Genomic DNA, 23,336 nt, shown 5'->3' on the forward strand with positions numbered 1-23,336 from the left:
TCACCTATGCAGCCTCAATTACAGAGACGTCATCAATTATTGATTGGTTAATGCTTGCCAGAGTCGCGAATCTCTTCCATCCTATTGGGGAACACGGAGTTCAATCAAATACGTCGCCGCCTCCTCCCTTTCCAGAAAGTCGTTTATTTTATAATTGAAGCAATTCTGTTGCAACTTCTTTTGAAAAAAAGAAAGCAACATGATCTTGCGAATTAAAAACATCGGAACTGGCATTAGGCCTCCGACATTCTTTATTCCCTTGGCTCTGAGCGAGGTGCCAAAGTGCACGCGTCGTCCCGAGCAACACACACAAATACAGTGTGTTGGAGCAGCTCAGCGCAGGCAGTATCCACCCTTCCTCAGGATGAAAGATGGGGACGGGAAGAGGACAAACCAGGTGGGGGTGAAAGGTAAAGGACTGGAGGAGGAGGAGGAATTTGATAGCAGAGGATTGTAATCCCTTTCAATCAGGGTCACTGGGCCGTCTTCGCGGCAATAGACGCCCATCGTCTCTAAAATGGTTTTATGCCAACCCTTTGGTGTGTATTGGTGCAATATCCTTGATCCTTTAGAATTTTCTCTATTTCTGCATAAATATAACCTAAAATGTGACAATAGACAATAGGTGTAGAAGTAGACCATTCGGCCCCTCGAGTCTGCACCGCCATTCTGAGATCATGGCTGATCATTCACTATCAATACCCAGTCCCTGCCTTGTCCCCATATCCCTTGATTCCCCTATCCATCAGATATCTATCTAGCTCCTTCTTGAAAGCATCCAGAGCATCGGGCTCCACCATCTTCGGAGGCAGTGCATTCCACCCCTCCACAACTCTCTGGGAGAAGAAGCTCTTCCTCAACTCTGTTTTAAATAACTGACCTCTTATTCTCAATCCATGCCCTCTGGTACTGGACTCTCCCAACATCTGGAATATATTTCCTGCCTCAATCCTATCAAATCCTTTAATTATCTTAAACGTTTCAATCAGATCCCCTCTCAATCTCCTCAATTCCAGTGTGTACAATCCCAATCTCTCTGTGTAAGACAGCCCTGCCATCCCAGGAATCAACCTAGTGAATCTATGCTGCATTTCCTCAATTGTCAGAATGTCCTTCCTCAAACCTGGAGACCAAAACTGTACACATATTCCAGGTGTGGTCTCACCAGGGCCCTGTACAAATGCAAAAGGACATCCTTGCTCTTGTACTCAATTCCCCTTGTAATAAAGGCCAACATTCCATTTGCCCTCTTCACTGCCTGTTGCACTTGCTCATTCACTTTCATTGACTGATGAACTAGGACTTCTCGGTTTTCTTTGCATTTCTCCCTTACCTAACTCTACACCGTTCAGACAATACTCTGCCCTCTTGTTCCTGTTTCCAAAGTGGATAACTTCACATTTATTCACATTGAATGACATCTGCCAAGTATCTGCCCACTCACCCAGCCTATCCAAGTCTCCCTGTATTCTCCTAACGTCCTCTTCGCATGTCACATTGCCACCCAGTTTAGTATCGTCAGCAAACTTGCTGATATAGTTTTCAATGCCCTCATCTAAATCGTTGACATAAATCGTAAAGAGCTGTGGTCCCAATACAGAGCCCTGTGGTACCCCACTAGTCACCTCCAGCCAGTCCGAGAAACACCCATTCACTGCTACCCTTTGCTTTCTATCTGCCAACCAGTTTTCTATCCATGTTGAAACCCTGCCCCCAATGCCATGAGCTCTGATTTTACTCACCAATCTCCTATGTGGCACCTTATCGAATGCCTTCTGAAAATCTAGGTACACAACATCCACTGGCTTACCCTCGTCTAACATCCTTGTTACACCCTCAAAAAACTCCAACAGATTAGTCAAGCTTGATTTGCCCTTGGTAAATCCACGCTGGCTCGGCATAATTCTATTACTGCCATCAAGATATGCCACTATTTCGTCCTTAATAATGGACTCAAGCATCTTCCCCACGACTGACGTTAGGCTAACAGGGCGATAGTTCTCTGTTTTCTCCTTCCCTCCCTTCTTGAAAAGTGGGATAACATTAGCCACTCTCCAATCCTCAGGAACTGATCCTGAATCTAAGGAACATTGGAAAATGATTACCAATGCATCCGCAATTTCCTGAGCCACCTCTTTTAGAACCCTCGGATGCAGACCATCTGGACCCGGGGATTTATTAGCCTTCAGTCCTACCAGTCTACTCATCACAGTTTCTTTCCTAATGTCAATCTGTCTCAATTCCACTGATATCTTATGACCCTGGTCCATCCATACATCTGGGAGATTGCTTGTGTCCTCCCTGGTGAAGACAGATCTAAAGTACGCATTAAATTCTGTTGCCATTTCCCTGTTTCCCATAACAATTTCTCCCAATTCATTCTTCAAGGGGCCAACATTGTTCTTAACTATCTTCTTTCTCTTCACATAGCTAAACAAGGCTTTTGCTATCCACTTTTATATTCCTGGCTAGACTGAGCTCATACCTGATTTTTTCTCTCCGTATTGCTTTTTTAGTTAAGATCTGCTGTTCCTTAAAACTTTCCCAATCATCTGTATTCCCACTCATCTTAGCCCTGTCATACTTCTTTTTCTTTAATGCTATACAATCTCTGACTTCCTTTGTCAACCACTGTGGCCCCTTCCCCCTCTTTGAATCCTTCCTTCTCATTGGAATGAACTGCTTTTGCATCTTTTGTATTATCCCCAAGAATATCTGCCACTGCTGATCCACTGTCTTTCCTGCCAGGGCATCCGCCCATTTAACTTTGGCCAGCTTTTCCCTCATGGCTCCATAGTCTCCTTTATTTAATTGCAACACTGACACCTCTGATCTGCCCTTATCCCTCTCAAATTGTAGATAAAAACTTATCATGTTATGATCACTACTTCCTAATGGCTCCTTTACTTCAAGATCACTTATCAATTCCTGTGCATTACACATCACCAAGTCCAAAATAGCCTCGTTCCTGGTTGGCTCAAGCACAAGCTGTTCCAAAAATACATCCCTTAGACACTCCACAAACTCCCTATCCTGGGGTCCAGCACCTACCTGATTCTCCCAGTTCACCTGCATGTTGAAATCTCCCATAACGACTGCATTACCTTTAGCACATGCCAATGTTAACTCCCTAATCAACTTGTACCCAATATCCACGCTACTGTTTGGGGGCCTGTACACAACACCCATTAGGGTCTTTTTACCCTTACTGTGATCAGATCTTCATGCAAATCCTAAATCTCGGTCAAGATAACCCAATTAAATAACACAAAAATCATACTTCTTCCACTTTTATTGAGAAAACTTATTCAATATTACATGTATTTATTGGAAGAAGTATGTGAACCTTTGCTTTAAGTAATTGGTGTGACATATTTAGCATTTTTACATGATATATTGATTTAATATAAAAACATGATAACCATTACTTACCTTAATGAGACTTTTAACAAATATATTTTATCTTCTTTTGATCTCTTCCTTTTTTTTAATCACATATTGAATCTTTCCGTAACTCAGACCCAAGCACTGGCTTCAGATTTCCTTCTATTTCAGTCTGATGTTGTGTTTTATGGTGTCTATTAAGATCATGTCTTCTATTATGTGAGGAAGTGTTTTCACAAACAATGCTCAACAGTTTTCCTGACGGACCCGCTATAAATAAGAACTCATTTTCCCACTGTTAATTGAATTCACGCTTACTATCACTTTCTGCTTTTCTTTTGCACTGTGATGGGTAACTGATTGTAAAAACATGGTTTAATTTTCAAAAAAGCACAAAACTGCAAATGTTCACAAAGGACGAACAAAGCACAACTCCGTAGTGCACGAGTGTCGATTGTAAACTGACTGGCAAAAACCTGCGACGCACCGCTGGTGCAGACGCCCGGCACCTCAGGATCAAACAAGTATCAAACGTGTATTGAACAGTTATGGAATGACTGCAGAACAAAAGTTCTTCTTTCTTAGTTTGACTGCACATTTTTTAATTGAAAACAGATTAATGTGAAAGAAGACATTTGCCAAAAGATGTGCACGAAATAATAAAATCGCAAAAAATAATTCTAAATTTTAGATTTAATCTCAGTAAAACCCATTTCTAGCTCTGAGCTACTTGAATTCCTGTTATAGATTTTTTTTCTACAAATTGGTTTTTGGTTAATACTTTTTGCGTGAGTAGGCTTACTTTTTTATTGTTATCACTGGGGTGCAATGCACCATAGGTTGGCCATCCCTGCTTTAAACGGTCATCAATGTTCTTCATGGTGAGTAGTGGCTTTCTCCTTGCAATCCTGTCATGCACACCATTGTTGTTCAGTGTTTGCCTGATGGTAGACTCATGAACACTGACATTAGCCAATGCAAGAGAGACCTGTAGCTCGTTAGATGTTACCCTGGGGTTCTTTATGACCTCCTGGAAAATTATGCAGATTGCCCTTGGAGTGATTTCTGTTGGATCGACCACTCTAAGGAAGAGTAACAACAGTGTTGAATGTACACCATCTGCCTGACTGAGGAGCCCAAACTCTTTAGAAATGGTTTTGTGTCCTTTTCCCGCTTGGTGAGCATCAACAACTTTTTTTTCATGAAATCTCCTTTGATCGAGACATGGCACACTTCCAAAAACCTGTGTGTTGAAGATCAGACTTTGTTAGTGAAGACCCAGGTTTACGTTCTTTAAATCAGGCAGGGCCTCCCACACTCGCACCTGATTGTCATCCCATTGATTGAAACACCCAACTCTAATTTCCCCTTTAAATGAACTGATAATCCTAGATGTTCACATACTTTTTCCAACAAATTAATGTAATATTGGATAATTTCTCTCAATAAATAAATGAACGAGTATAATTTTTGTGTTATTACTTTAACTGGGTTCTCTTTATCTAGTTTTAGGACGTGTGAAGATCAGATCACATTTTAGGTCATATTTATGGAGAAATAGAGAAAATTCTAAAGAGTTTACGAATTTTCAGAAAAAAAAGATGTGGATGGTGCTTGTTGTGCCGAACTGGGTGGGATTCCACCCTCTGGTCCACATGTTTATCCTTGGGGTCATCGAGAAACTTAAGTTGTATTGGTTCTGTCCAGAAAGTCCATCTTCTGAGGTACGGAATCAGGTGTGGGGGGGGGGGGGGTGTCCCATTCCCACAATCATGCAATTTTCCCCTGTCGAATATGGGATATCCTGCTAAGTGGAAAACCGTTGGCAAACCCCACACAGACGTTTCGGGACAAGGCCAGTATTTGTGCTCATCCCTGATAAATTGGTGGACAGCTGATGCAGTCCTTTTGATGAAGGCACGCCCACAGTAGCTGCTGGCCAATCAATTTAAACTCTAGAAACAAATCAGGAGTATAATTAGCTGTTCCTTAGATTTATTGCAAAAAGCATATAAGGATTTGTTGAAGGGAAATCATGTGATCTAATTTGATGAAGGACAGAAAAGTCTGACAAGGGAAATTTGCTTAATGTACATGTGGACCTCCAAAGATATTTGATAAAGTGCCACATCCTAAGACTACTGGCTATTGAATAAAAGGATTTTGTGGAGATGTGGAAAGAAAATCGGCTAAGTAACATAACAGAAAAGGAATTGAGGATAGTTTTTTGTTGGACTGGACTGGTGCGCAATCAAGTCCTTCAGAAGATGTTACTGGTAGGTTTTCACAAATAAAAACAATAGTGGCATTTTATTGTACTCAGGCACTGAACACAAAGAGCTTTACATAATTATGTCATCACATCAGACCAGCTTCTTAAAATGAACCCAAACTCATTGTCAGTAGTTATGAATTATGTACATTACCAATTACATTACTCTACACTAGGAATAGGGTTTTCTTAATATAATTTAGTGCACAATGTCTTATATTCTTCACATCAGTGAACTATAACTATCCTCGTAGACATCAAACAGTCATAGACCGAATAGTGGAATGAGCAGATAAGTGACAGTTGAAATTTAATGACGAATCATACTTCACATTTCTCTTGTAAAAAGGTAAGGAGGAGTAATATAAATTTGAGAGAACAACATTCTTTTTCTCAGGAGGGAAGATATACAGCTTAAGTATGCAAAGTTAATTGAAAGAGACAGGGCAGGTGGTGAAAATGTCTGAAAGCAAGCAGATGTTTGATAAGTTTCATAAATATAGAGGAAAGGAATACAAGAGTAAAAGACTCGTGATGTATCTATGTGAAGTGCTAGTCCACAATTGTAGCATTGTTCTGTTCTGGGCACCATACTTTGGAAATGATGTGGACTTTCAAAAGGGTATCATTGGATTCTGGTGTTTAACTCCCAGGTTCTTTTAGAAGTCAGGAATGAGGCATTATAACTAGTTGCTTCACAATCATTTTATGAAGAGTTAATAGAACAAGGAAAACGGAAACAAGATAGTGACAGGGATCTACTTGAAGAGAGGATCTCAAGAGCAGAAAGAAGGTGCCAAGCACAGAACAGCTACTATTCTACCATAGACATACAATGCCTTGTAAAAGTATTCAGCCCCTAACCCTTTGTTCACATAAATGAGATTTAGAACCAAGGATTTTTCCACAGTAGAGGCCAAAAATTCAAAACTTGAAATATAAGCAGTTCAAATATACTATTCATCTTCATTTACTCAGTACTTAGTTCAACCACCTCTCACAGCTATTACAGCCAACAATAGTCTCTTTGGATGTCTTATTAGCTTCACACATGATGGAGCAAGATTTGACCATTCCTCCTCGAAAAATTGCTCGGGTTGTGCCAGGTTAATTAGGGAGCAGCGATCGGCAGGAATCTTGAGGTCATGCCAGTGACATTTGATCAGGTTAAGGTTAGGACTCTATAACTACGCAACTCAAGGACACCAATTTTCTTTATTTGAAGCTGTTTTATGGTTACTTTGGCAGTGTGATTTGGGTTGTCATGAAAGACAAACTTCATGTTCAGTTTTAAGCTTTCTGGCAGAGGCTAGAAACTCTTTATCCAGGATCTTTACCGTATCTTCTAAGTGATGCTATGAAAGTTGTTATGGGCAAGGATACGTATTTTTTATAATGCCAGGGCTTCTTACTTGCTACTCTTCCATGAATACCCTTTTTGTGCAAGACCTTAGAGATTGTGGAGCCATGAACTTCATCTCCAGTTGCAGCCACTAACTGCAGCATACTAAGAGTGACTGTTGGCATCACAGTGGTCTCTCTTACAAGCACCATTCTTCTCTGATGACTAAGTTTAGAGGAGCAGCCTGACCTAGGCAAAGTGGCTGTGATTTCATGATGGACTACACAGAGCTCCGAGGTATGTTCATTGCTTTCGAGATGGTCTTGTACCCTTCCCCAGATTTGTACTTCTCTATTATCATTTCCCTGACTTGTCCTGAATGCTCTTGTTTTCATTTTGAAAATTTACTATAGTGTTGGACCTTAGGGATAGAGGGGGTATTTATTCTTATGAATTCATTGAAAACAGATGATCATCTAATTTTCTACATCATTAAGTTGGGTGAGTTGGGAAGGTAATGCAGTATATTGCAGCTGAGGGAAGTTAGCTGAGGGAAATTACAAAGGATGAATATTTTTTCACCCTCACAATTTTGGTTTCTAATTTTTAGTTGACAGGTTTAGTAATTTTTCATTGGATTTGACATGATGTTCTGTAGATTAGTTCAAAAATATCCTACTTCAATATGCTTTAAATTTAGAAGATGGGACAGTAAAATGTGATCATTGTTTTGGGGCTGAATACTTTTTCAAGGTATTGTAAGACAAATTGTATTTTAATTGAAAAGTAATAATAATCCAAATAGAAAATATTTATTCAATACTATAGTTAAAAAAGTTAACCAATGAGAAAATACTAGTGACTTAATGCAGTACAAAGCTTCCTGGTGTAGCCCTAGAGGCATATTAAACTGTTAAGGCTACCTTAAGACGAGGTTGGATATATTTTTTGCATAGTAGGGGAATTAAGTGTTACAGGGGAAAAGACAAGTAGGTGGAGTCCATGGCCAGGTCAGCCATGATCCAACCTACTGCAATTTTTTGAGGAAATTACAACCAGGGTAGACAAAGGAGATGCAATAAATGTGATGTACTTAGATTTTCCGAAGGCCTTTGACAAGGTGCCACACATGAGATTGTTGGTAAGATAAGATCCCATGGAATTGCAGGGGAATTACTAGCATGAGTGGAGCATTGGCTGATTGGCAGAAAACAGAGTGGGAATAAAGGGATCCTATTCTGGCTGGCTGCACGTTACCAGTGGAGTTGCACAGGGGTCAGTGTTGGGACTGCTGCTTTTTACGATATATGTCAATGATTTGGACTTGGGATTCATGGATTTGCGGCTAAATTTACCGATAATACAAAGATAGGTGGAGGAGCATGTAGTGTTGAGGAAACAGAGAACCTGAAGAGAGACTTGGATAGTTTAGAGGAATGGGTAAATAAGTGGCAAATGAAATACAATGTTGGAAAATGCATGGTCATGTACTTTGGTGGAAGAAATAAATGGGCAGACTATTATTTAGATGGGGAGAGAATTCAAAATGCAGAGAAGCAAAGTCTTGGGAGTCCTTGTGCAGGATACCCTAAAGGTTAACCTCCAAGTTGAGTCGGTTGTGAAGAAGGCAAATGCAATGTTGGCATTCATTTCTAGAGGTATAGAATATAAGAGTAGGGATGAGCGAGACCCGACACAGATTGGGGACCACTTCGTCGAGCACCTCCGCTCCGTCTGCAACAACAGAGAGGATCTCCCGGTTGCCACTCACTTCAACTCTGCTTCACATTCCCATTCAGATATGTCCATACATGGCCTCCTCTACTGCCATGATGAGGCCAAACTCAGGCTGGAGGAGCAACACCTCATATACCGTCTGGGTAGTCTCCAGCCCCTTGGTATGAACATCGAATTCTCCAGCTTCTGATAATTCCCTCCCTCTCTCTTCCACCATCCCACTTTCACTCTGTCTCCTTTTCTAGCTGCCTATCACCTCTCTCATGATTCTGCCTTCTTCTACTACCCATAATGCTTTCCCCTTAGATTCCTTCTTCACCTCTCCTGCCTATCCCCTCCCCCACCCCTTGATCTTTCCTCTGATTGGTTTTCCACCCTCCCCCCACCTTCTTTATACGGCCCCTGCCCCCTCCTTCTTCAGTCCTGACGAAGGGTTTCGGCCCAAAATGTTGACTGCATATTTCAATGGATGCTGCCCGACCTGCTAAGTTCATCCAGCTCTTGTACGTGTTGATTTGACCATAGCATCTGCAGTGTACTTTGTGTTAAGAGCAGGGAGGCTTCATAAGGCACTCGTGAGACTACACAGAGTATTATGTGCCAATTTGGGCTCCTTATTTTAGAAAGGATCTTCTGACAATTAAGGAGGTTCAGAGAAGATTCACGAAAATGATTCCAGGAATGAAAGGGTTACCATATGAGGAACGTCTGGCAGCTCTTGGGTTGTATTCCCTGGGGTTTAGGAGAATGAGGGGGGGGGGAATCTAACATTCCAAATGTTAAAAGGCCTGAACAAGTTGGATATGACAAAGTTATTTCCCATGGTAGGGGAGTCCAGAACAAGAGGGCATGACTTCAGGAGAAATTAATTTAGTCAGAGGGTGCTAAGTCTCCACCAATATAATTACAAGTCAGGACAGTACACATCTTGGTCCTGCCAGTGGTGGTGCTCCCATTTACCTCTTGTCCAGCTAGCTGGTAGTGGCATCAGCGCCAGACTTCAGAGCAAAGAGTTTGAATCCAGCCGGCTCCCTTGCACGCTTTCCATCCGTGCTGGGTTGAGCGTCGAGCTAGCAACTCAGCCTTGTAAAAATAAGAAAGTCTGCTAAAACAAAAAACACCGTAACGACGGCGCCCCGAAGACTCCACTTGGAGTTAAGGGCTTTCTCCTTCTTCAGATTCAGTTTATTGTCATTTAGGAACCACAAATGCAAGGCAGTTAAAAAATAAGACTACGTTCCTCCAGAACGTTATCACAAAAACACATTACAAAACAGACTACACCAGAAAATCTACATAACGTTTGGCAATCCCCAATCCAGAGTCCGGAGAGGCTGCTGCATATTAATATTGCGCTACCATCTTAGCGTGTCCCCCAGAAAGGAGCTCCAATCCCACCAGACAAACAAGACCAAAAACTAAAGCTACAAGACCGCTCAAAACCACATTGTTACAACAGTGCAAACAATAGCATAGTTGATAAAAATAACAGACCATGGGCACAGTAAAAATAGTCCAAAGATGTTAAAAGACTATAAGTTCAAAAGAAACCACCACACAGTTTTCAGAAGTCCTCAGGGTCCCAATAGACTTGTCATCTCACGCCAGTGGCAGAAGGGAATACCCCCGCTATGGACTTCCATGGTGCCGCCCAACTCAGCCTCGCAGACGCAGCACACAATGAAAGCTCCGTCAAACTCAGCCTTGCAGATGCAGCACACACTGAAAGCAACCTGACTGCAGCAGACTCTGAGTCCGTCGAACCTCCGAGCCTCTGACCGTCCCCTCCAGCACAGCTTCTCTGAGCACCATCCTCTGCCGAGCATATTAAGACGGCCCCGCCAACGGCCATCAGCAACGTGACCCCGAGGACTGGGGGCCTGTTCTTCCCAGCAGAGACCTGGACCTCACAGCAGCAGCAGCAATGAAGAAGGCCTTCCTGGAGATTTCCCGATGTTCCTCCGTGCTCCCGTGTCCGTTTTTCATTCGATTATGATTGCGCATGGCACCCCGCTTCACAAATAACCGATAATCAGGTCGGGAGTGGCCGCTGCAAGCTGCGTCGCGCCGCCATCTTGTCCTTCTTGGTGTTAGAGATTGCAGGTTTAGAAGGAGCTCTGGGAAGCAGCCTGGCTGAACAACTGCAGTATGTAACTGCATTTTGCAAGTGGTACACACTGTAGTCATTGTACACCAGTAGAGAAGGAAATGAGAGACTGTTGAAGCTAGGAGTGTTTTTGGAACGGAGAAGGTTATGAGGGAATCTAGAAGACAACTTTAAAGAACATTAAGGAATTGACAGAGTAGATGGAGAGGAACTGTTCCCATTAATGGAGGGATCAAGAACATAAAATGAAGGCACTTGTTGAAAACAAGAAGAGATAAATGGTGTTGCTAAATTTAACTGTGGCATATTAAAAGGTGCTCAGTATGACAGGAAAGAATTGGTGGGGCTTTTTGGTGAAAACAAGGGAGTGTGACTACATGGAGCAGGTTCAGAGTCAGTGGGTGAAGTCCCGCCTTCTATTGTTTCTGTTCTGTGACTCTCATCCTGTTGGGCAGGGAGATCCAGGATTTAGAACAAGTGCTGAATGAAGGGCCATTGTTAAAATTCTAAGTTGGGGCATTGGGACACTTTAAGGAAACCTGCAGATGGTCTTTCCAGGTGATCAAAGGAAAACACAGTAGCATAGTGGTTAGAGCAAAGTTTTACAGCATGTCAGCTGAAAGATCAGAGTTTTTACAATGTAAGGGATTTGTACATTCTTCCAGTGACCATGTGGGTTCCATCTGGGTACTCCTGTTTCCCCCCATTCAAAGATGCAAGGGTTAAAGTTAGTGAGTTGTGGGAATGCAATGTTGGCGCTGGAAGGCTCCCTAAAGGGCTGCCTAGCACAATCCTTTGATGTGATTTTATGCAAATGACACATTTCACATGTTTTGAGATACATATGATAAATAAATCTAAAGCTAATCCTAAAATCTTGAGACCTTGCGGTCAAGATGGCCCAAGCGAACAACGGTTCTCAGGTGACATCTTCCAGATAGCAAATCTCTTAAATTATTTCTTTTTTTCTATGCCTTCTGCTTGTACTTTTTTTGTCTTGTTTGTGTTACAGAAACTGTGGGAGCCTGTGACATGCAGTTTGGCATTCAATTGAATGATCTAGTGCTCTAGTGTGCCCAGAGAACTGCCTCATAGAGATCAGAGACATGGACCCGAAAAGGACCGAGAACACGAGCTGAGTGGTGGAAAAGATCAGAGGTATTACATGGGGTCATGAACGACTCCATCTTGAAGCAGCAAGGAAGATTGAAGCATCAAGGTGAATCGGGAGGGGTCAGCAATTGTTCCCAATGGAGGCCACTGAAGTGAATGCAGAGAACGTCAGCAATTGCTCCCAACAGAAGTTTTCGAACCGGGCGCAAGTTCTGAGTCACGGAAGGGCTGTTTGATGTTCTCGAATTTATGTGATTGGACCGTATTTTGTATTAGTTTCCTTCAGTTTTTCGGTGTTTTCTTTCCTGTGGCCAATTGGTGGGTGAGTGATCTGATAGGTGTAGGTATGTGTGTGCCTACTGTTACTGTTCATTTTTGCGAATGAGGGGGTCAGAGCTTGTTACTGTCGCTCATTTTTCTGTGCAGATGTGGGGGTGGAGATTTGTTGCTATCTTCGCTGTTTTGTTTCTGTGGGGTGGGAGAGTTTGGGGTTTGCAAGTTGTTTTTTTTTCTTTTTCGTGCGGGGTGGGTCAACTGGCCTGGGTTGTCCTGTTGACACATCACACAGTAGTGAGATGCCACTGTCACCAAGAGCAATGTTCACCCATTTCAATTGTGTCTGTCGAACTGCATGCTCAGGTCCGAGGCCTGGTCTGCCACCAGCTGAGCATAGTCCACACCTGAATGGACAGCACCAGTGAAGGACTGGGAAAGGCAGTCAGCCACAAGGTTATGCTTCCCTGCACCATGCAGGATATCTGTGGTGAGCTCTGAAATAAAAGGAAGATGGTGCTGCTGTCAAGCAGACCAAAATTTAGAGACCTTAGCCATGGTGAATGTTAAGGACTTTCGATCCACAAAAGCCGTAAATAGATGGCTTCTAGGAGAAAGCAAAATGTACCAAGTCCAAGTCAAGTCACTTTTATTGTCATTTCGACCATAACCGCTGGTACAGTACATAGTAAAAATGAGACGACGTTTTTCAGGACCATGGTGTTACATGACACAGTACAAAAACTAGACTGAACTACGTAAAAAAAAAACACAGAGAAAGCTACACTAGACTACAGACCTATACAGGACTGTGTAAAGTGCACAAAAACAGTGCAGGCATTACAGTAAATAATAAACAGGACAATAGGGCCAGCCGAGAAGCTTACAGTTGAACATGTTGTATTTGCACTTGCTGGTGGTTAAAAAAGGCCATCGGCTGCCAAACACCATTGACCAACAATGCACCACAATCCAACGCGTCTATGGTAAGAGTGATCAGTACATCTGGGAACACCTTGGACCTGTCCTCCGTCCAGTCCATGGATGCTTTGCTCTTAGGGGCCTTGTAGAAGGGTGGCATGAGCTGAGCCGCTCTGATGACGAAACAGTGATAATAGTTCACCATGCCCAAAACTCCTGCTGGGCTTTAACAGTGACTGGCCTAGGGAAATGCTTAATGGCTTCAACTTTGGTCAGCAGAGGAACTGCTGAGGATCACAGATAGTCAAAACTGGCACTTTGCCAGGCTGTCAATAAGCCCGTGCTGACTAAGGCATTCGAGAAGGATTCTCCAGTGTAGGAGATGTTCATCCCTAGAAGAGCTGGCTACCAAAATGTCGTCTAGGTAAACAAATAGGAATGGCAAATCCCTGAGAACACGTCAATGAGGTGCTGACAGGTCTGGGCCAAATGGCATTTGGAACACAAACTAAACAGTGTAATAACAGCTGTTTTAGGAAGGTCACTTGGGTGGACAAGGACCTGATGATAACCATGAATGAGGTCCAGCTTTGAGAAAATAATTTTCCCTGTGAGGTGGGCAGAGAAATCCTGGATGTGAAGGTTAGAGTTTCGGTCAGGAGCCATGACGTTGTTGAGGCGGCGGTAATCACCACATGGATGCCCCCTGCACAATGTGGAGAGGGGAAGCCCATGGACTTCTAGACCACTTGACGGTGCCCAGGTACTCCATGATATCAAACTCAGCCTTGGCGATGGCTAACTTCTCCACCCCGTTTTTAGAGGTAGAGAAGGTAGGCTTGTCAGTGGTGGAAAGGGCAAAGGACAACTTTGAAGTGCCAGTGGCGCTGAGTGTGCCAGATTGCGAGTAGAAAATCTCTGCGTTGACGAGGCACCGGTTCTGGACATTAACGAGAAGGCTGTTGACACAGAGGAAGTCGGCCCCTGAAAGGAGTATAGTCAGTGCTACCAACACAAAATTCCAGCAGAACTTCTGCCCACTAAAGCACAGCGCCACCTCACACTTAGAGTCCAGATGGCACTGCTGTTCGCAACTTCAAGAGACTGTCCATATTTCCCACTTCATATGTCCAATTAGATGTGGGCAGGATGGTCAGCTGAGTGCACGTGTCACAGAAGAAACAATGCCCAGTAACAGTCTGCAATGGACAACAAACTGCCTGACCTGCCGACCCCCATAGCAGCGAACGAGTGCCAACCGTTCTGTTTCCCAACTCCTTGAACCTTCAGTTGGGCAACACTTGTTAGCTCTTGGCCCAAACCTCGCATGGTAGAAGCACAGGGTAGGAGACCGTTGTTGAATTGCAGCGAGTGTCTCATGTTCAGGTGGCAGCAAAGTCGTCCAGCTGCATGGCTACTCAGGCCCTTGGTGATGGAAAACACCTCGTCAGCCTCTCTCCCCTCAAAGACCTCTGGGCTCTAGCGAGAATCAGCCAGAGCTGACTGCACCTTGCCTGGTAGTTGTTGCAGGAAAAGCTCTCTGAAGATGAAACACAGTTGATATCTGCCAAGGAGGGCCAACATGTGGTCCATCAACTCCAATGGTTTGAAGTCATCTAAGCCGGACAGTGAGAGGAGCTGACAGCCGCGCTCAGACTTGGAAAGTTCTAGGAGGAGTTGCTTAAGAGTCTCATGCCTGCTGACTTCCATGGGGTGCTGTAAGACGCTCGTCGCCCCGCTGACATAGAGCTGTCTAATGCTGCAACGACGTAATATTTTGTGTCATCTTGCAAGATTCCCCACACTGAACTGGGCCTCTGCCTGAGTGAATCAAGTGGCAGCATGTTCCTGCCAGAATTCAGTGAGCTTGAGAGCAACGGTATTTGCAGTCACGATTGTAAGATGAGCAAAATCACTCCGGAATCATCTGGAGGAGCGTCGAAGTCACTAATGTAGGATTGTTGACAAAAATTGACACGAGTGTAATTACTTCTAACGTACATTTTATTCTACCAGCAAACACATGGTGATATCGTAAATATGTAAGAAAAATAGCCCCCCCCCCCCAATGTAATAACATATGACGTAACATGCAACGTACACTGCGAGCTTAACCTTTAACAATTGGGGTGAATTCTGCCTAGTGAAATTGAGTCCCTACATACATTTGGGTGTAGAATTGAATATTTTATTTGTGAAGTTATAAAATTGTAATTGTAAGGCATGATGGAAAGGCTTAAAGAAGGAATTGTACAGCTAACATGTAAACCAGACACAATGGTGTTTCTGTTGACGTTTTGGGCCGAGACCCTTCGTCAGGACTAAGGAGGGTCCTGACGAAGGGTCTCGGCCCGAAACGTCGACAGTGCTTCTCCTTATAGATGCTGCCTGGCCTGCTGTGTTCCATCAGCATTTTGTGTGTGTTGTTTGAATTTCCAGCATCTGTTGGAGCTAACAGGTTACCTTTGATCTGCAATGACAAGGACAATATGCTGGAGAAACTCAGCATCCATGGAAAGGAATAAAGAGTCAACATTTCAATCAAAGACCCTTCATCAGGACTAGAAAGAGGAAAGAAACTAGAATAAGATGGTAGGGGAGGGAGAAGGTGTATATGTGAGAAGGTGATAGGTGAAGCCACGAGGGGGAAAGTAGGTGGGTAGGGAGGAGGGTGAAGTGAGAAGCTGGAGAAGTTAGGTAGAAAGGTAAAGGGCTGAAAAAGGAGGAATCTGATAAGAGAGTAGACAGTGGGAGAAAGGGAAGGTGATCAACACACAGGCTGAAGGACCACAATGAGAAACAGCACAAATAAAAGATGCAGTGTCAGCCAAGACCAAAGTCCAAGACCTGTGAGTTAATTGTCTCTGTAGTTAAACTCTGACCTTTATAGAAAAATCACTGGTTGTGGCTCACTTTGGCTTCACTGTTGTGCTTAACTTGTGTATAATTTATGTTCTGTGTTTTCAGAATCTACGTGATGATGCTGCAATGTTTTTTTAATTGTCCTTGTACTCACCGTACTTGTGTACATGACAATAAACTTGACTTCAAGCTTGACCAGGAATCATTCCAATCTTTGTAGTAATTACCTTACCTACTGGGTGGGTTTTGTGAATCTGGGGAGTTGAATCACAAGTCACTGCTTCCACTGAACGTCCAATGTTGAATAACTGCCAGGCCTTTTCAGCTACTCCGAGCTGAAATCTCCCACAGTCAGGCCCGGACAGGGCTCTAAGCTATCTTCTGGAATGGCCACTTCGAGGAAAATCAGGGTTGGCCTTTCAGTCCTGCTCACACATAGTGATCGAGTTACCAGGCATTAGCCATGGGTAAATTCATTAACCTTTGAAACAAAGGGTTGTGAGTTCAGATCCCACCCTGGAGACTTGAGCATTGAGCCCACAATTTTATGCCAACCTTTTAACCCTTCCTTCCCTCATAACCCTCGATTTTTCTATCATCCATGTGCCTATCTTTTAAGTTTTTTTTAATTAAAAAATGATTTTTATCTGCTTCTAACACCCTCCACTGGCAGGGCATTATTCACACACACTATTCTGTGTAAAGAGCTTACCTGACACCATATCCACTATAGTTTCCTCCAATCACTGTAAAATTATCCCACGTCATTAGCCATTTCCACCCTGGGGGGGGGGGGGGGGGGAGTCTCTGACTGTCCACTTGATCTATGCCTCTTATCATCTTGCCACTCATCATCCTCTTCCTTTCCAAAGGGAAAGCCCTAGCTTGCTCAACCTATCCTCCGAATACATGCTCTCTAGTCCAGGCAGCGTCCTGGTAAATCTCTTCTGCACTTTCTTGAAAGCTTCCACATCCTTCCTATAATGTGACCAGAACTGAACCAAGTGTGATCTAACCAGGGTTTGTCAAGCTGCCCAAGTACCTCACAATTAATGGGATTCTGTGCATTAAATAAAATAATAAGTCTATCTAGCTCTTTCTGGTTAAACCCAACCCTGCAAATATCAATAAATTCCAGTCAATTACCTTATCATTAAATGACTTGTGCTCTGTACTCATGGCAAAGCTGTATTTATGCAAACACTGGTATGCCCTAACACTCATGACTTTCGTCACCAACAATCCACACCCAGACAGCTGTATTTAATCTTCTCCCAGAACACAGATAAGCTTTCCTCACTCATCAACACCTCATCATGTGGCCAACATGATGAGAATGTGGATAAGTAAGGAGAGCTTGATTTTAATTTGACATGCACTTACAGTCAATCCACTCATAGTAAACATTTCCAACACACAAAATTCTAGTTTGAATTTAATTAGTCTGTTCCTTAAACTGCTGGTACCCAAACTCAGGAAATCCGTCCATAAACTTTTTCCCTTCTCTTTCCCCTCCTCCCTCTCCCCCTTTTTCCCCAAAAAAACAGAACCCCCTCAATTTTTTTTATATCACAGCCCTAACCTTTCCTCATGCAGTTCAGCATCATGTTTTATTCAATGACACCTTTTCAAAGATGCTGAACAAGTGTAAATTGTCGGGCCAAACATATTAATATAAAATAGGCACATTAATTTAGCTTGTCATAATCAGACATGGGTTAATATCCAGGGGAGAAGAATGAGACAGAACACAAATGATTTCAGGCAATTGGCATTTTACTTCTGAGTGTCCCCTTACAGATTGCATTGATAACTGCATTACATTTATAAACAAAAACAAACATTAAAAGTGAATTTTTAAAAAGGTAAATAAACACAGTTTAACAAAGACAATATGATTGTAATGAGACTGAAAACAGGCACCAAAAGTAGAGAGACATCCCATTCTCATCAATCACAATGAGCAGTATCAGTAATTTTGTGTGGCTGTTACAAGTCTTGTGCTACTGCAGCTCAGGAAAGACTGGCCATGTGCTCATGGTGTGCTGCTGTAGATCTTGCACTCTCTACAACGTTATGCTTTAACTATATCTGGAATTACAGATCCCATGCCATTCAACTCCTATATGGGAAGCGGCCAGTCAGTAAGTTGACCAGTGAAGGAGTGGAGATTTGAGGCTTTGACTCGAGAGTCAAAGATTTGACTCAAGTGAGGCAAGGCCGGGTAAGTTCCTTTCAAAGGAGAAAGTTTCAAAAGTTGAGGCAAGTATTGGATAGGTCATGGCAGCTGAAATCGGCCCCGTGGTTTGTTCATCCTGCAGCATGTGGGAAACCAGGGATACCTCCAGTGTCCCTAACGACTATGTGTGCAGGAAGTGTGTCCAACTGCAGCTTCTGGCAGACCGCAATGAGCGTCTGGAGTTGCGATTGGATTCATACTGGAGCATCCAAAATGCTGAGAAAGTCATGAATAGCACATTCAGTGAGTTGGCCACACCGAAGGTAAAGGCTACACAGGCAGAAAGGGAAGGGGTGGCCACTAGACAGCGTAACAGTAGGCAGGTAGTGCAGGAGTCCCCTGAGGTCATCTCCCTCCTAAACAGATATACTGTTTCGGATACTGTAGGAGGAGATGTCTCATCAGGGGGAAGGCAGCAGCAGCCGAGTTCATTGCACCATGGGTGGCTCTGTGGCACAGGAGGGAAGGAAAAGGAGTGGGAGGGCTACAGAGATAGGGGATTCGATTCGATAGGCGTTTCTGCTGCCACAAACAAGACTCCAGGATGGTATGTTGCCTCCCTGGTGCAAGGGTCAAGGATGCCTCTGAGCAGCTGCAGGACATTCTGGAATGGGAGGGTGAACAGCCAGTGGTTGTGGTGCACATAGGTACCAACGATATAGGTAAAAAATGGGATGAGGTCCTACAAGGTGAATTTAGGGAGTTAAGGAGATAAACTAAAAAGTAGGACCACAAAGGTAATCTCTGGATTACTACCAGTGTCACGTGCTAGTCAGAGTAGAAATAGGAGGATATTTCAGATGAATACATGGCTTGAAAAATGGTGCAAAGGGGAGGGATTCAAATTTCTGGGGCATTGGAACCAGTTCTGGGGGAGGTGGGACCGGTATAAACAGGACGGTCTGCACCTGGGCTGGACTGGAACCAATGTCCTAGGGGGAGCGTTTGCTACTGCTGTTCAGAGGCTTTAAACTAATGTGGCAGGGGGATGGGAACAAGTGCAGAGAGACAGAGGAATGTAAAATGAGGGTAGAAGCAAAAAGTAGTAAGGTGAAAAGTAAAAGTGGCAGGCAGGCAAATCCAAGGCAAAAAGCAAAAAGAGCCACTTTTCAACATAATTGTATAAGGGCTAAGAGTGTTGTAAAAACAAGCCTGAAGGCTTTGTGTGTTAATGTGAGGAGCATTCGTAACAAGGTGGATGAATTGAATGTGCAGATAGTTATTAATGAATATGATATAGTTGGGATCACAGAGACATGGCTCCAGGGTGACCAAGGATGGGAGCTCAACATCCAGGGATATTCAATATTCAGGAGGAACAGACAGAAAAGAAAAGGAGGTGGGGTAGCATTGCTGGTTAGAGAGGAGATTAACGCAATAGAAAGGAAGGACATTAGCCTGGAGGATGTGGAATCGATATGGGTAGAGTGTGTACAGGCCACCTAACAGTAGTAGTGAGGTTGGGGATGGCATTAAACAGGAAATTAAAAATGCGTGCAATAAAGGAATAGTAGTTATAATGGGTGACTTCAATCTACATATAGATTGGGTGAACCAAATTGGTAAGGGTGCTGAGGAAGAGGATTTCTTGGAATGTATGCGGGATGGTTTTCTGAACCAACATGTCGAGGAACCAACTAGACAGCAGGCCATTCTAGATTGGGTATTGAGCAATGAGGAGGGGTTAGTTAGCAATCTTGTCGGGCGAAGCCCCTTGGGTAAGAGTGACCATAATATGGTGGAATTCTTCATTAGGATGGACAGTGACATAGTTAATTCAGAAACAAAGGTTCTGAACTTAAAGAAGGGTAACTTTGAAGGTATGAGAAGTAAATTAGCTAAGATAGACTGGCAAATGTTACGGTAGATATGCAATGGCAAGCATTTAAAGATCACATGGATGAACTACAACAATTGTTCATCCCAGTTTGGCAAAAGAATAAACCAGGGAAGGTAGTGCACCTGTGGCTGACAAGGGAAATTAGGGATAGTATCAAGTCCAAAGAAGAAACATATAAATTAGCAAAAAAAAAGCAGCACACCTGAGGACTGGGAGAAATTCAGAGACCAGCAGAGGAGGACAAAGGGCTTAATTAGGAAAGGGAAAAGGGATTATGAGAGAAAGCTGGCAGGGAACATAAAAACTGACTGTAAAAGCTTTTATAGATACGTGAAAAGAAAAAGATTGGTCAAGACAAATGTAGGTCCTTTACAGTCAGAAACAGGTGAATTGATCATAGGGAACAAAGACATGGCAGACCAGTTGAATAACTACTTTGGTTCTATCTTCACTAAGAAGGACATAAATAATCTTCCGGGAATAGTAAGGGACCGAGGGTCTAGTGAGATAGAGGAACTGAGGGAAATACATGTTAGTAGGGAAGTGGTGTGAGGTAAATTGAAGGGATTAAAGGCAGATAAATCCCCAGGGCCAGATGGTCTGCATCCCAGAGTGCTTAAGGAAGTAGCCCAAGAAATAGTGGATGCATTAGTGATAATTTTTCAAAACTCCTTAGATTCTGGATTAGTTCCTGAGGATTGGAGGGTGGCTAATGTAACCCCACTTTTTAAAAAAGGAGAGAGAGAGAGAAACCGGGGAATTATAGACCGGTTAGTCTGACATCGGTGGCGGGAAAAATGCTAGAGTCGATTATCAAAGATGTGATAACAGCACATTTGGAAAGAGGTGAGATCATCGGACAAAGTCAGCATGGATTTGTGAAAGGAAAATTATGTCTGACGAATCTTATAGAATTTTTTGAAGATGTAACTAGTAAAGTGGATAGGGGAGAGCCAGTGGATGTGGTATATTTAGATTTTCAAAAGGCTTTTGACAAGGTCCCACACAGGAGGTTAGTGTGCAAACTTAAAGCACACGGTATTAGGGGTATGGTATTGATGTGGATAGAGAATTGGTTGGCAGACAGGAAGCAAAGAGTGGGAGTAAACGGGACCTTTTCAGAATGGCAGGCAGTGACTAGTGGGGTACCACAAGGCTCAGTGCTGGGACCCCAGTTGTTTACAATATATATTAATGATTTAGATGAGGGAATTAAATGCAGCATCTCCAAGTTTGCAGATGACACGAAGCTGGGCGGCGGTGTTAGCTGTGTGGAGGATGCTAAGAGGATGCAGGGTGACTTGGATAGGTTAGGTGAGTGGGCAAATTCATGACAGATGCAATTTAATGTGGATAAATGTGAGGTTATCCACTTTGGTTGCAAGAACAGGAAAACAGATTATTATCTGAACGGTGGCCGATTAGGAAAAGGGGAGATTCATCGAGACCTGGGTGTCATTGTACACCAGTCATTGAAGGTGGGCATGCAGATACAGCAGGTGGTGAAAAAGGCAAATGGTATGTTGGCATTCATAGCAAAAGGATTTGAGTACAGGAGCAGGGAGGTTCTACTGCAGTTGTACAAGGCCTTGGTGAGACCGCACCTAGAGTATTGTGTGAAGTTTTGGATCCCTAATCTGAGGAAAGACATTCTTGCCATAGAGGGAGTACAAAGAAGGTTCACCAGATTGATTCCTGGGATGGCAGGACTTTCATTTGAAGAAAGACTGGATCGACTAGGCTTATACTCACTGGAGTTTAGAAGATTGAGGGGGGATCTTATTGAAACGTATACAATTCTAAAGGGATTGGACAGGCTAGATGCAGGAACCGATGCTGGAGAAGTCCAGAACGAGGGGTCACAGTTTAAGGATAAAGAGGAAGCCTTTTAGGACCGAGATGAGGAAAAACTTCTTCACACAGAGAGTGGTGAATCTGTGGAATTCTCTGCCACAGGAAGCAGTTGAGGCCAGTTCATTGGCTATATTTAAGAGGAAGTTAGATATGGCCCTTGTGGCTAAAGGGATCGGGGGTATGGAGAGAAAGCAGGTACAGGGTTCTGAGTTGGATGATCAGCCATTATACTGAATGGCAGTGTAGGCTCGAAGGGCCGAATGGCCTGCTCCTGCACCTATTTTCTAAGTTTCTATAACATTTGGGAATTCAAATCACAACCGTGACGAGAAACACCCACCCTTGCAGAGGAGCTTGTCAAACCATAAGGACAAAGTTCAGAAAGTTTTAAATCTAATTCATCGGTAATTTATGCATTTCAGATTGTACACAAACTCCCTATTTTTATCTCCTTGTGCTGCAATACACAAGTGCCCAGCTATAGGGACTGGAACTTCCAAACTTTGGAGGAAGTGGTCCCGATCTTCCAAGCAGGCCATTGCCTTTGCCAGAGCTGGGGAGCAGCCAATACCCGCCAAAAGAACACCTGCAGGTATCCTGGCCTCTGAAAGGGACTGGCAGCTGTTGGTGGACCTCGAACGGCAGCTGAAGTTCCCCAACCATCTCGCAGCCATCACCCTGTGACCAGATGTCCTTGTGTCTGAGTCTACCAAGCAAGTGGTGCTGCTGGAGCGGACAGTCCCATGGGAAGATCGCTTGGAAGAGGCCTTCGAAAGGAAGCTCTCCAATTACGCAGGACTGGTCAGCAACTGTCAGCAGGCTGAATGGAGAGCGAGGTGTCTCCCAGTGGACGTTGGATGTAAGGGATTTGCAGCCCATTCTTTAGTCAGAGCCTTCAGCAATTTGGGCATCGAGGGAGAGAGGAAGAGGAGAGCCATCCGCAGTACCAGTGATGCAGCAGACAGGGCCTCAAGGTGGCTGTGGCTCAAAAGAGGGGAGCCATGGAGTCATAAGTAGCTAGCCATATAGGTCCCCTGGAGGAGGGTGTATGATGTTGAAGGACCCGAAACACCCGATGATTCCAGGAACATCACTGAAGATGCGTCCAGAGGCATTAGTAGATGTATATACACAACAGTTTAACTTGCACTAGGTTTTACCCAAAAAAATGTGAGAAGTTGCAAAGGTTTAAAGACAAAGATGATTAAAAACTGAAAGGTAAAAATACCCGTAGTGGACAGTCAGAGTCAAGGGCTTGAAGTACGTCAAAGGTTCAAACCAACAATGATGCTCTGCAATGCTATTTGGAAATGAGTCAAAATCGTTTGTAATTTGTTAAAGCTGTTTCTTACCAGCTCCTGATGCCAGCTATTTAAATTAAGCTCCAGGCAG

The 23,336-nt window shown here is 43.5% G+C and overlaps 1 long non-coding RNA gene across 1 annotated transcript; it reads left to right on the plus strand.

Annotated features, from left to right (window-relative positions):
* The first annotated feature begins 274 nt into the window (after positions 1-274).
* Positions 275-16,206, plus strand: LOC132387413 (uncharacterized). The gene is made up of 2 exons (XR_009509883.1): positions 275-410; positions 11,855-16,206. It is a non-coding gene; the product is annotated as an uncharacterized LOC132387413 (long non-coding RNA).
* Positions 16,207-23,336: the final 7,130 nt, after the last annotated feature.

This window comes from Hypanus sabinus, unplaced genomic scaffold (genome assembly GCF_030144855.1).
Source record: "Hypanus sabinus isolate sHypSab1 unplaced genomic scaffold, sHypSab1.hap1 scaffold_1834, whole genome shotgun sequence".
In the NCBI taxonomy this organism is placed as follows: Eukaryota; Metazoa; Chordata; class Chondrichthyes; order Myliobatiformes; family Dasyatidae; genus Hypanus; species Hypanus sabinus.